Raw genomic sequence first — 15,337 nt, 5'->3', positions numbered from 1 at the left:
TCATGACACAGTGTTTCCCACGCAAGTTCATCCACCCCACATGAACCATAGACCGTTAGCCATATCTAGTATCATCCAAGAAGGGAGTGAGGACGGGACATTAGAAAGTGAGCATACACCCTTCTTGTTGGAAAGGATGTTTAACGAAGGAATACCTGATCCCATTGAGGAATATGAGATTCCATCCTCACCAGTTCCTAGTCAAGGACCTACACCCTGCAAAACGCCAATGAATGTTGCCAAACTAGTGGACTTCATGTCTTCTGAGGTCCGAACCACGATCATAGCAAAGCTGTATGGAGATCCTGAGTTATTCCTTGCACTTCGAGCATTCCTTAACGTAGAGCTACGAACGGGATTACCGCATTTTGCGCAACCAAATAGGCCTGACTCGATTATGATTGATGAGGAAAATCATGTGCAATCACTTGACTTAGATGGACACGAGTCTGTGATTGAGGTACCCATTAACGAATTAGGGCAGTATTTTGAAGGCGACGAGTCTAATGCGACCCTACCCATCACTACCAAGGGATTAACTATAAAGGGAATTCTTGATGGTGGTGCGGGAGTTAGCATCGTTACAAAAGATTGTTGGGAATCCATGGGAAAACCCCGCCTCAGTGTTACTAACATTGTGGTAAAGATGGCAATTGGTACCATAGCCAAACCTATGGGGATGCTCAAGGATCTTAAGATCAAAGTTCTAGGACACAAGGTACGACATACGTTCATTGTAATGGATTTCTCTAAACACCTTATGTCATATGAAATGATTTTAGGACGACCATTCATGAGGGAAGCACAAATGGTTCATGATTGGTCTAAAAATCATGTCTATTTGCAATTCCAAGACTCTGTCCTTAGAGTGGATTTGGTGACTGGTAAGGTACACCCCTTAGGGAGTAAAAACATTATTGATCATCGCTCTGACACCACAGTTCACTCGGCCTCACTACAATATTGTTACACTTGTAAGAAGGATACAGACATTGGCCAAGATTCTCCTTATATGGATATCCTACCTGGGATGACTGAGTCGGACAATGTGGATTGGGTACACCTAGCTGCAACCATAGATACCTGGGGAAATAGAGGAACCACTTGGGTCACACCAGAGGGGGAAGAGGTACCACAAATTGCACCTTTGAACATGATAAGTGCCATACATGCATCTTCTAAGGGCAAGGCAATTGTGGACCAATCTGACAGTGACACCGATAGCTCAATAGAAGACTTTGACCAACACGACTTGGACACCCACTCCCAGAGTGAAACGGATTCTGAATCTCATGAATTAGAGAGTGGAGCAAGTTTAGAGTCAAAACATTCGGAAGGACCGAGCACATCAACCGATGATAGCTCCTCCGAGAGTGAAGAGGACACCAACGAGGACTCCTTTAGTGAGCCAGATCTAAATGCAAATCAAAAGCAGGTCTCAAATAAGAAAAAGAAAAACCTTAAGAGGCGTCGATATCGAGCCAATGTACGTGCTAGGATAAACAAGAAGAGATCCGCAGCAGAATGGCTCAGTTATATAGGAGCATGTGATGCTCATCAAAAATTGGTAGACAATTGGGGTGAATATCTCCAAAATGTTATGTGGTGTAGACCACGACCCCATGACATAGCCCAATTAGAGATCATAGACAAGCCAAAGTTGAGCCGCACTGCAAGGAGGCGTCAAAACCAAGAGTTAGCTCGACAACACAAGAAAGCAGAAATGGAAGCACAAACCAACGCACAACCAGAATCCACAGACTTGCATCCTGTACCAGAACATTTCAAATCTTACACCACAGGGGAAGCAAAGGTTGTGTACACAAAAGCCCAAAGAATACCTATCGATGGGAATAATGGAATCTATGATGGTCCGGCAATAGTTAAAGAAATAGAATTAGCTGACCCCGGTGAAGAATCAAAACCTGTTTTTATTGCCCAAGACCTCACAGAAGTTGAAGAGGCGGTCCTCAAAGAGCTTCTCAAGGAATTCAAGGACGTATTCGCTTGGACATACCATGATATGAAAGGTGTTCCGCCTTCTGTGGTCCAACATACAATCCCTATGATTAGCACTGCGAAGCCCGTACAACAAAGACCCTACCCGATGAATCCTAAGTACGCAAAGATCATTCAAGAAGAACTAGAAAAGCTTATCAAATGTGGGTTCATATATCCTATTGAACACTCTGAATGGGTGTCGCCAATAGTTATCGTGCCAAAAAAGAATGGGAAACTCAGGGTGTGCGTGGACCTCAAAAAAGTTAATGCAGCTACTAGAAGAGACCATTACCCCCTACCATATTCCGAACATGTACTCGAAAGAGTTGCAGGCAAGGAAGCTTATAGCTTTCTAGATGGGTACTCAGGCTACAACCAAATCACGATAGTGCTAGAGGACCAAGCTAAAACTGCCTTCATCACAGAATTTGGCGTGTTTGCATTTCGTGTGATGGCTTTTGGCTTAACAAATGCCCCTGCTACATTCCAACGATTAATAAACACTGCTTTTAAAGAATATTTGAGAGAGTTTTGTGAAGCTTTCTTAGACGACCTTTGTGTTTACTCTTCTTGGAAAGAACATCTATCATGTTTGCGGAAGGTGTTTGAAAAATGTAGGTTATATCGTATCTCATTGAACCCGTTCAAATGCCAATTTTGGGTCAAGCATGGAGTTATTTTAGGGCATATAGTATCCAAGAATGGTATCTCAACCGATGAGAGCAAAATTAAAGTGATTCTAGAGTTACCACCACCAACCAATTACAAGGGAGTTCAAAGGTTCATGGGACACGTGGGTTATTATCGACGGTTTATTTTATTTTTCGCTGAGATAGCACGTCCTTTGTACAAGATTCTCATTGAATTTAAATGGACTGAAGAGTGTGACCAGGCCTATGAACAATTGAAGAAAACACTAGCAAGTGCTCCGATTTTAAGGACACCTAACTGGGATGTCATTTTCCATGTGCATATTGATGCATCAAACTTTGCTATTGGGTGTGTTCTCACTCAACCACGAGAACATAAATTGGACTATCCCATTAGCTTTGCAAGCCGTCAATTGAACGATGCTGAAAGGAACTACACCACTACAGAGCGAGAAGGTTTGGCAATGGTTTATGCAGTAAAGAAATTTCGCTACTACCTTCTGGCAAACAAGTTTTTATTTTATGTGGATCATTAAGCGTTGCTGTATCTGGTAAACAAGCCATGCTCCACAGGAAGAATCACACGATGGTTGTTAATTCTTCTGGAGTTTGATTTCACGATTGTAGTGAGACCCGGTAAAAGGCACGTCATGGCTGATCATTTGTCTCGCATACCCAATGGTGAAGCCCCTACAAGAGTTGATGATGAATTACCCGATACTTCCCTATTCATAATTGAGACTATGCCTGAATGGAGTGAGAACATTGTTAACTTTTTAGTTAATGGTTTTCCACCCAAGGAACTTCGTAAGGATATCGCTCGAAGGCTAGTAAAAGAATGTGAACCCTATTGTTTGATTTCCGGAACCCTGTATAGATTAGGCAAGGACGATATTCTTAGGCGTTGTGCCCGCGAGGATGAATATTTGTATATCTTGCAAGAAGCACATATGGGCATAGCAGGAGGACATTTTTCAGGGGACCTGACTGCTAGAAAGGTGCTGCAATCAGGCTATTGGTGGCCAACTTTATTTAAGGATGCATCACTTTTTACAAAAGGGTGTGATGAGTGCCAACGTTACAAGACCACACAGCGCAAGGACAGAATGCCCTTACATCCTATTAAAGTAACCCAACCATTTGAAAAATGGGGCTTAGACTTTGTAGGTCCAATTAGTCCCGCAGCTCGCAACACTCAATCTCGATATATTCTAGTTGCTACGGACTATGTAACAAAGTGGGCTGAAGCTAAGGCTTCACAAAAAGCTGACGCGAGGACAACAGCTAAGTTTCTTTTTGAGAACATTATCACAAGATTTGGTTGCCCTTTTGAAATTGTTAGTGATAATGGTACCCATTTTATAAATGAGGTAATAAGAGAGCTTACCACGACCTTTATGATATCCCACCATAAGTCTACACCTTATTACCCGCAAGCTAATGGACAAGCCGAGAGCACCAACAAGACTCTAATCTCTATTTTAACCAAGACGGTAGAAGCTCATCGCACTGATTGGGATTTGAAGTTGACATCTGCTCTATGGGCTTATCGTACTGCTTATAAAGTGGCTATTAATTGTACGCCATTCAAAATGGTATACGGCCAAGAAGTGGTTATGCCTTGGGAGTTTGTCATTCCTAGTCTTAGGGTAGCTTCGCAAGAAGGATGGAATGGTAACCCCTTAACCGAGCGTTTGTTTATCTTAGAAAAACTAGACGAAGAGAGACAGTTGGCTGTGCAAAATGCTCTTGTGGAAAAGGATAGGAGAAAGAAGTGGTTTGATCGCCATGTGAAGGACAAGGACATCAAAGTTGGTGATAAAGTCCTTATGTATGGAGTACGTAAAGAGAAGAAAAAGTTGAAATATTCTGGTAAAGGACCATATAGAGTATGTGAAATTACCCCACAAGGTACCCTTCGTGGGGAAACTCTTGATGGAGTTGAAACCATTGGATTCCTCAATGGGAGTAAATTCAAAAGATATTATGATCCTTTAAGCCAAGAAGAACTACGGGCCATTTATCAAAAGAAGGCCGCCAAAGCACAAACCGAGTTAAACAAGATACAAGCTCAAGCTGAGGCTAAGGAGCGACAACAACGTATAAGACAAAAACGAGAGGCTAACCTTGGGGTCACAAATGCATTCCACGTGGAAATCGAAGAGGATGGGTTGGACTCTGACACACCTCTATGATACCCCATTGAGTTAAATAGTGCCTATGGAAAAGTGCTATATAACGCCTTATTGGACACGGGTGCTAAATACAATCTGCTATCCTATGGGGTGTGGTGTCAGTTAGGGAAGCCACCTCTATCTGAGAGTATTATCCAAGTCAAGGGTGTCAACAAGAAAAAAACTACGGTTTTTGGAATCTGGCACACTTCTGTCAGTTATGACAATGGGGTTGTAGCTCAAGACTTTTTGGTCATGCCTACTGGAACTATGGAGGGTAATATAAACCTAGGCTACACGTGGATGATAGCCACCAAATGCACTATTGATTGGGGGACTGGGGGTGTTACAACGCAAAAACCAACTCTTAGCCCTACCACTCAAGCCATAGTCCCTGAGATATTGCCCAAGGAAATAAAACCCAAGACATTGCATGTCCAGGAGGTTGAACCATACGGCCCCATAGCCCAACTCTCTAGAGCTTCAACTGATGTAGTTGAAAGAAAGCTTGAGACACACAAGAACCATCCTAATATAACAGAGAAAACATACAAGTGGGTCCCTAAAACCTCTGTAGTGAGCATGGTTGATGCAAAAAAACGGAAACCTAGTAAGAACCGTACCACTCACTCCAAGAAATGTAAAGAAACACTGCGTTGGATTCCTAAATGACTATTGGAAGCCCAAGGATACTATGAAGGAAATGATCAAATCTGGGTGCCCAAACGTAAAGTGTACTCTTACCTGTCACCTGGCCCATGTAAACCCAATCCTGTGGCTCCAAAACAAATTGAAAATCGCGGAAAGGAAAAAATCATGGAATGTTACACACCCGTTCTAGAGCTAGTTTGGGTACCAAAGAAAGAACGATTTGTTCCACCTAGCTCAGGAACAGGGAAATCAAATGAAGCTTCTTGCTCTTCATGTAGTTCCTATATGCAAATAGAAGCTTCGACACAACCTCCACCTACCAATGTACATATCCATACAAGCACGAAAGAGTTTGCACCTCCCGGGGTAAGTTCACCACCTACAACAACGTTGCAAATAAAATCATGGGAGAGTACCTTACCACCCTTGCAACTAGATGAAACGCATAGGGCGGTCGAAAACTATTGGTTAAAATCCTCACCTATTACCAACTGGAACAATTGGTTTCAAAGGGTGACAAGCTCATTTCAAACGGTATGATCTACCCAAGGAAGGGGGGAGTGTTTGCTGACAGTCATCATTCATTTGTTTCCCTCTCAACCTTTTTCCCTGACCTCTCAATATCCGATCTTAGGGAATGTATATATATAGCCTTATACTCACAAAAAAACAAAAATAGTAAAGAGCAAGAGCGCCTAGCAATGAGAGAGCACCCTATCAGATCTTACATATAAGTCCAAATTCATCGTGTCAATTCAAGCAACACACAAAAACAACTCTTATGTTTTAAAGGCCTAACCAAATCTATCTGTCTTGTCAGAAATGGCTACTTCACCAGAGGCATGCACTTCTATTTTTGATGAAAGGTACCCTTTGTCTTTTCCTCAAGTGTTCTACGTATGCTACCCTATACTTTCTTGCGAATGGGATTTGATAGAGAGCCTTGCATGTGAGAGAAATTTTGAGGAGTTAGAATGGCTGATACGTCTATGGCTAACTAGTGATCCCTACCCAGTAGCGAATGTGTCTCCAATGGCACATGCTTATTCTTTTGCACAAGATGAGTATCCACGCATCACGAGGTTCTTGATTAGCATGCTTGCACAAGAGGATGATGAAGAGGAACTAATAGAGACCGAGGAAGACTATGGCCTCACGGACAACGATTTTATTTATCTAGATGATGAGGATAGAGGCCTAGCCTTAGGGTGGCCACCCGGTTTATATAATATCCTCTTTCCTTGATTCTAAAAGGGGTGACAGATAGGTAGGTTAGGGGTCTAGATTGTGTTTTGAGTTTGTTTTTTAGGAGTTTTAATTTTTCACACTGACATGCCTCCTAGAGGTATAGTGCCTGTTTTTGGATGTGTTAGGTAGGACTTATATGGATCTCCATCCACATGGCTGAGGACATCTGCTTCAACGAAATGAGCCACTCCATACCTCCAGGTGTACTACTTTCCATGATTCATGTTGGTGGATATGTGTAATTGCTAATAATGATTTTTCATTCTTTGTTTGAGTGCAATAGTTATGATTGTTATCTGCCATTATAGATGTATAAATTTGTCTTTGCTTAAGTTGATTGAACTCCAGTTTAATCTTATGGATGAGCCTGGAGATTAGGAGACCGTGACTTTAGGTTAACTCATTTACTTGACCACTAGGCCTAGCTAATAAAATTATCCGAGTATTTGAGACCTTAGGAATGTTTTAGGCAGAGAAAGGCTTGCTCACTCAAAAAACAAAAAACACTAGTGCGAATACCAAGGAAATGGAAGCAAAAAAAAAAAAAAAAAAAAGTGCCACAAATGAAAAATCTTATGCTGGAAGAGAAATCCTGGCTTGAATTGGTACTTCACTCACATGTATTGTCTATGGTACTAGAGCCCTAGAGGTTCCCAGTGTGGGCGCTTTTCCTTGAGAAGCAAAAAACCCCGGACATACAAAATAAGCACACACGTCACATGATTGTGACCCAAAGTGAAAAAGTATTAAAAAAAGATAAAGAAAAATTAAAAGACTTCCATTGAGCTTACAGTTAACATTTCAAGCTTTTGTTTGCAGTTGTGAGAGCGAGTTGGCTAATCAAAGCTGAAAAGCATAATTAGGGAATCTTGCATTTAGATAATCTTCTTAGCTTAGCTAGTACTGGAGTAGTTGTTTTAACCTTAGTCATAGCTAACTAATTGATAGACTCACCCATAAGCTCAAAACTCTTGATTAATTAATCTACTCAAAGTGCAATTTATTTGTCCTTAATGGCAGTCTAACATTTCATAAGTCTTGCAATTACTCATTTCCACATGTACCTTACATTCCCCTCATGATTTATGGCAATATAATTCCGCTTGCTAAAATAGTGACTTTGCCTTGCAGATTCAAATCTAGATGCTCTACAACATGGACATACCAAGCTTCAGCTCAATAGCTTCCGAGGACGGAATCTACATCAGGAAGGGGGGCATGTTAACCCTCGTGGCTCACGGACACCCTATCGCCTACGACGGACACTGTAACCATATTATGTATTATTTAGAGTCAGGTACCGGGCCAATAGGTGCTTGTCGGACCAATAGAAAAAGGGTAAGAGTGATCGCCGATGAGAGGCGCACTCTAACACGAACATGCTAGGGTTAGTTGGCTAAGCATGGGCGCCCAAGTGTGAATGGGGTGAGCTCCTATAAAAGCCAACTAAACCTAATTTTTACTCATTCTCTCATTTGTGCAATAGAAGAGTGCTCTTGCTCCATCTCCATCTTCTTCTTCTTCACCTCCTTGTGTGTGTGTGTGAGAGAGAGAGAGAGGGAGAGTGTGTGTGCGATCGAGCATTACGAAGGCACGACGGCGGCGAAGCGGTTGAGCGCGGCACGACTGCAGCTTCTTCTTCATCGCGGCGAGGAATCCACCACGAAGGCGAGCGTATAGAGCGGTGAGTGACACACCCTTTGCTCTCTTGAGCTTACTAGTTTAGGCTTGTTGTGTGCTTGGAGCCGTTTGTGGCTCGCACACGGTGTATTGGCAAGTCCCTTGCTTCGACAGTGCGGCAAGCAGCGGCACCAAAAATGTGCGCTCCTTGCCGCACTGTCAAAGCAAGGGACTTGCCAATACACCGTGTGCGAGTCACAAACGGCTCCAAGCACACAACAAGCCTAAACTAGTAAGCTCAAGAGAGCAAATGGTGTGTCACTCACCGCTCTACGCTCGCCTTCGTGGTGGATTCCTCGCCGCGATGAAGAAGAAGCTGCAGTCGTGCCGCGCTCAACCGCTTCGCCGCCGTCGTGCCTTCGTAATGCTCGATCGCACACACACTCTCCCTCTCTCTCTCTCTCTCACACACACACAAGGAGGTGAAGAAGAAGAAGATGGAGATGGAGCAAGAGCACTCTTCTATTGCACAAATGAGAAAATGAGTAAAAATTAGGTTTAGTTGGCTTTTATAGGAGCTCACCCCATTCACACTTGGGCGCCCATGCTTAGCCAACTAACCCTAGCATGTTCGTGTTAGAGTGCGCCTCTCATCGGCGATCACTCTTACCCTTTTCCTATTGGTCCGACAAGCCCGGTACCTGACTCTAAATAATACATAATATGGTTACAGTGTCCGTCGTAGGCGATAGGGTGTCCGTGAGCCACGAGGGTTAACAGATAGCCTAGAGTGATGGGCGTATATACAATGCACGGGGGGAAATACCTCCTAAAGAGGGAAAAAATGCCCCGACGGTCCTAGTGTGTTCACACACATCACTACCACATGTATATGGTTACAAATCCCCCCTGGAGTGATGCGGTGAACGAGAGCTGGCACATGAGTAAAGGGAAGTGCCATGCCTTGAGGACAGGATCAATCCACAAAGGGGATAAGCCCAAAGCTTTGCGGAAAGCTTCAAGCTTCTCACGAGACAATGCCTTTGTGAAAAGATCTACAAGGTTGTCCTGTGTTGGCACATAAGCAAAGCTGATCTCTCCTGCTGAGAGCCTCTCCTTGACATAGTGGTAATGCACCTCAATGTGCTTTGTGCGAGCATGAAAAACTGGGTTCCTCGCAACTGCCAATGTGCTCTGACTGTCAGTGTAGATAGTGTTGGCAGTGTCCTGTCCAACACCCAAATCATCCATAAGGCGTCTGAGCCATACACACTCAACCGTAGCTGTGAAGACTGCCCTGTACTCAGCCTCACAACTCGAAGTGGCCACAGTAGGTTGCTTCTTGCTCAACCATGATATACATGAACTGCCAATCATGAAACAAAAACCACTTGTGGACACTCGCGTGTCAAAACAACCAGCCCAATCTAAGTCCAAAAAAGCATGTAAGTCTGGCGGCAATGATCCCCCCTTGGGATAAAAGAAGCCAAGATGTAAAGTGCCACTAAGGTAGTGGAAAATCCTCTTGATAGCCTGCCAATGCTTAGACCCTGGGCTATTCATAAATCTACTGACCTGTGAGACTGCAAACTGAATATCTGGCCTCGTGTTGCATACATAAATGAGGCAGCCAACAACAGTTTGGTAAAGAGTGACATCAGCAGGATCGCCAGCATCATGTAGACTCAACTTCAAACCTGTTTCCATGGGAGTGGCAATAGGTTTGCAATCCTCAAGTCCAAACTTACATAGCAATGTCTCTATGTAACTTTTTTGACACAAGGCAATACCACCATCACACTGCTTAAACTGTATACCCAAGTAATGATGCAACAGCCCCAAATCTTTCATCTTGAAAGTAGCATTCAAATCAGCCTTAAATGCAGCAATATGTCTCTCATTTGGTCCAGTGATCAGCAAATCATCAACATAAAGAACCACAATGAGAAGTACATCACGTACATCATGTACATCTGCATCAGTAATAGGCTGATCTAAAACATTTTCAGAAACCCCCATAGGCTGTACATTTGCCTCATTGGAACTTACATTTGTATTTCCACCACTAAAAAGAGGCAACAAAGTGTTATAAATGTCCTGTGAGCTTACATTACTGTCTCTAGTACATGACAGCAAGGGCTGAACAGAATCTTCCACAAACACTACATCCCGAGAAACCAGAATACATTTTGTTTGCGGATGATACAACCTGTAACCTTTGCTTTCAGCACTATAACCAACAAAAATACATTTGACAGCCTTATCATCCAATTTTCTGCGCTGCACTTGTGGCACCAAAGCATATGCCAAACAGCCAAAAACACGCATGTGCTCAATAGAAGGTTTTCTATCATGACATGATTCATATGGAGTAATAGACTGCAAAGCTTTCGTAGGACACCTGTTAAGTACATAAGTGGCACACACGATGGCCTCAAGCCAAAAAGAATGCGGTAAAGCTTGACTTTTGACCATACATCGTGCCATTTCTGTCAGAGAACCTCTTTTCCCTCTCAGCATCACCATTTTGCTGATGCGTATAAGGCACTGTACACATTTCTGTCAGAGAACCTGTTTTTCCTCTCAGCATCACCATTTTGCTGATGCGTATAAGGCACTGTACATTGGTGTTTTATCCCTTGACTAGCCAGAAATGCATTAAATTCATGAGACATATACTCCCCCCCTCGATCGGAACGGAGGGTGCCCATAGTACATTTTGAGACATTTTCAGCCATAGCCAGAAATTGTTTGAAGCACATAAAACTTCGGACTTCGCTTTAAGCAGAAATACCCATGCATGCCTGGAGTAATCATCAATGAAAGTCACGAATTACAGGTAATTGCCCAAGGACGGAGTTTGCATGGGCCCACAAACATCACTATGCACAAGCTGTAACCTGCATGTGGCCCGAGCTGAACCATCCTTTGGAAACTTAGAACGCTGCATCTTACCCAAAATACAGCCTTCACAAACATGTTTGACAGGTGCTTCAAGAGGCGGCAAAGAAGCAACCATATCAGATTTCTGCAAACACAGCAAACTGGCAAAATTCAGATGACCAAAATGTGCATGCCAAAGTTTTGCATTTGAAATAGCCGTTGAATCTACAACAGCATTTGCAAAATTTTGTCCACACTTGTCATACAAAGTGAGCTTATACAGCCCACGGCACAAAATCCCAGATGCAACAATTTCATCACCAAAACTGAGATCATGAACTGTACATCTGTCATCCACAAATTTGACTACAAGTCCAAGTCTAGCAAGTGCGGATACAGACAAGAGATTCTTCTTGATCCCAGGTACATAAAGTGCATCAACAAGTGTGAAGGAACTGCCATTAGCAGCAGTGAGCACAATCTTTCCAACTCCCTGAACTGGATAAGAGGCATTGTTGGCACAAGTGACTGAATTCCCATGAGGGACAGACTCGAGAGAGGTAAACAATTCACGATGTGAGGTAATGTGCTTTGTAGCACCACTATCGAAATACCACACATGTGAATCTGCAGCAACAACTGACAAGCATTCATCATGGACAACAGGATTGTAAGTGCACTCTGCGCTAAAAGCCCATTCTGCATCAACATCAGCAACACAGTCTCCTTTCACAGAAGACTCAACAATGGCTGCATTTGTAGTGGAACCAGCATTTGCAGTGGAACCACCCTCTTTCTTCTTAGCCTCTTTGGCCTTCAACTTAGGACACGACTTGATCAAGTGATCATTGTCTTTACAATAATGGCAACGCATCTTCTTTTTGCCCTTATCACCAAAATTGCCAGACGAAGTGCTACCAGCAGAAGCATTAGGAACATAATTTTTGCCACTCGCAGCAGAACCATAAGAAGTGGTTGCATTACTGTTACCAACCTTTCTTTGAGAAGCAATAAAAGCCTGTTCAACTGCACGTTGCCTAGTTTTGTTTTTTTTGGAAAGTGACTCTTGCAATAGAAATGTGCATAATGCATCAAACTTGACAACTTCAGGATTTCCTTGGGTCATCAGTCTCCAAGTACTAGCAAAAGTTTGGTAGGAATCTGGTAAGGCATCAAGAACAGTCTGCACAAGGGAACTGTCTGAAATGACTTCACCTGCAGAAATAAGTTGCTCATTGATATCCTTGACACTAGCAAGGAAAGTGTCCATATCATCTTCCTCATGCATAATCTTCGACTCCAGCTCTTTACGCAGCAAAGCAGTTTTAGCCTCATTGCGGCTTGCATAAAGACCTGCTAGAATATCCCAAGCCTCTTTTGCAGATTTTGTTGAACGGATGTGAGGAACAATGGTGCGCTTCACAAAAAAAGCAATCAATGCATGAGCCTGCGCATCCTTAACATCCCAAAATGAGCTTGTTCTGCCATAGGCAAAAAAACTCTAACATCTGCAATCCTTGCAGCAAGACCTACAACATCCTCAACATCGCCTACATCCTCAGAACCAGGACATACATCAATGCCCTACACAATGTTCCAGACACCCTTTGACACAAGAACATGTTGCATCATATAAGCCCACATAGGGTAGTTGTCCCCATCCACCCTGTCCTCAGCAGTAGCAAACATCTTGAACACATCTGTGTTGTTGTTGTCAGCCATGGTAAATGTTGCACCTGATGTGAAAACTGCCCAAAAATATGAGAAATGGAGCGGGAACAACCTGTGCTATATAGCACAAACCGTAGAAGACTTTAAGGCACCTGTTATGCAGAAAACGGCACTAACAGAAATTCTGCACAAAATGACGAAATAGCCTGTGCAGTACTGCCTGTAGTGGAAACGGAGGCCGAAATGAGCCCAAATCAAAATTTTGAGCAGACCAAGCTCTTCGAGCTTACCCAAAATGTTTGTCGACCAACAAACACTCGCCAAAGCTCACTGAAATCGAAGAAAGTGAGCAGGCGTGTGCTGGAGCAGCTGGCGACTAAGCTTGGGAGGACGTGACCTGCTCTGATACCAATTGTTGGAATTAGGGTTGCAGAGAAATACACACAGCTTGGAGAAGACGAAGGAAGCTCAAGGCACACAATAGAGTGTGTTACTTAGTGTGCAATGGAAAGATAGATAGCCCTAGAGTGATGAGCGTATATACAATGCACGGGGGAAAAAACCTCCTAAAGAGGGAAAAAATGCCTCGGCGGTCCTAGTGTGTTCACACACATCACTACCACATGTATATGGTAACAGATTGTCTATTTATTGTACTCATATTGTTCATTGACTATCTATTTATTGTACTCGTATTGTTCTTTCCGACATCATCATGAGCATCTTCAAGTGGAGCTTATTTTTTCTCTCCAGTATCTCCTGCCAAGTGGACTGTTGCCATAGAAGTTCAAGAAATTAATGAAATGGAAATAAATAGGTTGGAAGGTATACTTTTCAGGTGTATTTTGAAAAGGTTAATATGTCAGTCTGATTGAGGTTTTTAAGGCATGGTACTTGTCTATGGCAGAACTTAGCTGGATTGGAGATGTTCAAGAACCAGATGAGAAGGTTGAAGACATAGCAGCTAAGCAGGATTCAGATGTAACACCAGATAAAGTAGAGGAAGACCAGGAACCAGCAGTTTGCCCCGAAATTGAGGAGATTTTGCCAAACTTCCCTGGATGGGGATATCTTGTTTCGAATTTCTGCAAGATCAAAAAGCTCGTCATCCTTGATCTCGATAGACTATTTGTGAAACGAGATGTAACCAAACGTGATCCAAAGACTAGAAAACTTAAACACCCTCCACGTCCAGCTTCCGACAGAGTTAAACTAAAAAGAGTGGACGAGAAGTTGTGGATCTACTACCGTAGAGATGTTGAGCAATTTGTTTGGGATTTGAGGCAAATAGCAGATGCAATGATTTGGAGCACTTGTACTGCTGCTAACATTGAGCATATCCTCAGTACATGTTGGAGAGACATATGGGAACATAGGACTTATTACTTTAGGGATCTCTTCTCAAACTGGCAATGTGAAAAGTGGTCGTATTTTGAAGAGATTGCTGGAGCTCCAAGAGACCTTGCAGGTGAACCTGTGTCTTTCAAGCCCCTTTACCATGTCTGGAACAAGTTTCCAGAATAGGACTCCTCTCGGACATTGCTGGTAGATGACTCTAGATATAAAAATATGCGCAATTTCTGGGACAACTGTATATGTCCACCCACCTTTGATCCTCTTGATGAAGAACAAGACCCTGATTACCTCACGCGCACACTGTTGCCATGGCTGTGCAGATGGGCACTAACCCCCAATACCCTGGAGTATACAAAGGCAAACCCCATCAGCAATCCCAAAGATGAACTTTTGAGTCTAGTCTTTGAGCACTTTGTTATAAATGGATATGAATGAGATTGTACATCCAGAAGTGCCAGAAACGTTATATATTGTACATTCTTTGTGGATATGTAGACGTTTCTGGATAATTGTTGTAATATACTTTTTGTAATATACAAAAGTTCTGGCACTTTACTGTCTTTGCACTATACATGTCTCTACACTTCTGAATGTCTCAGAACCACTTTTTAGTGGTGCTAAACCCCTAAAACGTGGTTAAATTTTTATTATGTTATTGCAACAGTTTTTTTGGAACTGCAACACCATTTAATGGTGATGTTTGGGGAGAGTGGTGAATCATTCTTAACCACTTTTTAGTGGGGCTAAACCACTTTTTAGTGGTGCTAAACCACTTTAGTACCACTAAAAAGTGGTAAATTTTTATTGAGTTTTTCTGAAACTGCAACACTTTTTAGTGGTGATGTTTGGAGGGGGAGGGGGGAGTGGTGAAGCATTCTCAAAAACCAACATGTCAATTCCATCGTACGTTTACACCAATTCCATCTTGTTCAATCTTTCACTAGATGATATAAAATCAGATTTGATTTACAATTCAAAGGGCATGCTATTGTATATTGCCTCATGGTTTTCATTGGAAAGTTCAAACACTCCTCCTATGCCATCGAGCACTACAAGATCCATAGGGAACTTTATTGCCCTTAT

At 42.7% G+C, this 15,337-nt stretch overlaps 1 protein-coding gene across 1 annotated transcript in view; it reads left to right on the top strand.

The window, feature by feature from the left end:
* LOC147426668 (uncharacterized) overlaps positions 1-15,337 on the top strand; it is a 103,961-nt gene that overhangs the window by 2,841 nt on the left and 85,783 nt on the right. The window lies entirely within an intron of this gene.

The sequence above is a fragment of the Adiantum capillus-veneris genome, chromosome 24 (genome assembly GCF_014529385.1).
Source record: "Adiantum capillus-veneris isolate H3 chromosome 24, ASM1452938v2, whole genome shotgun sequence".
NCBI classification, from domain to species: domain Eukaryota; kingdom Viridiplantae; phylum Streptophyta; class Polypodiopsida; order Polypodiales; family Pteridaceae; genus Adiantum; species Adiantum capillus-veneris.
This window is presented reverse-complemented; position numbering and strand designations above follow the sequence as displayed.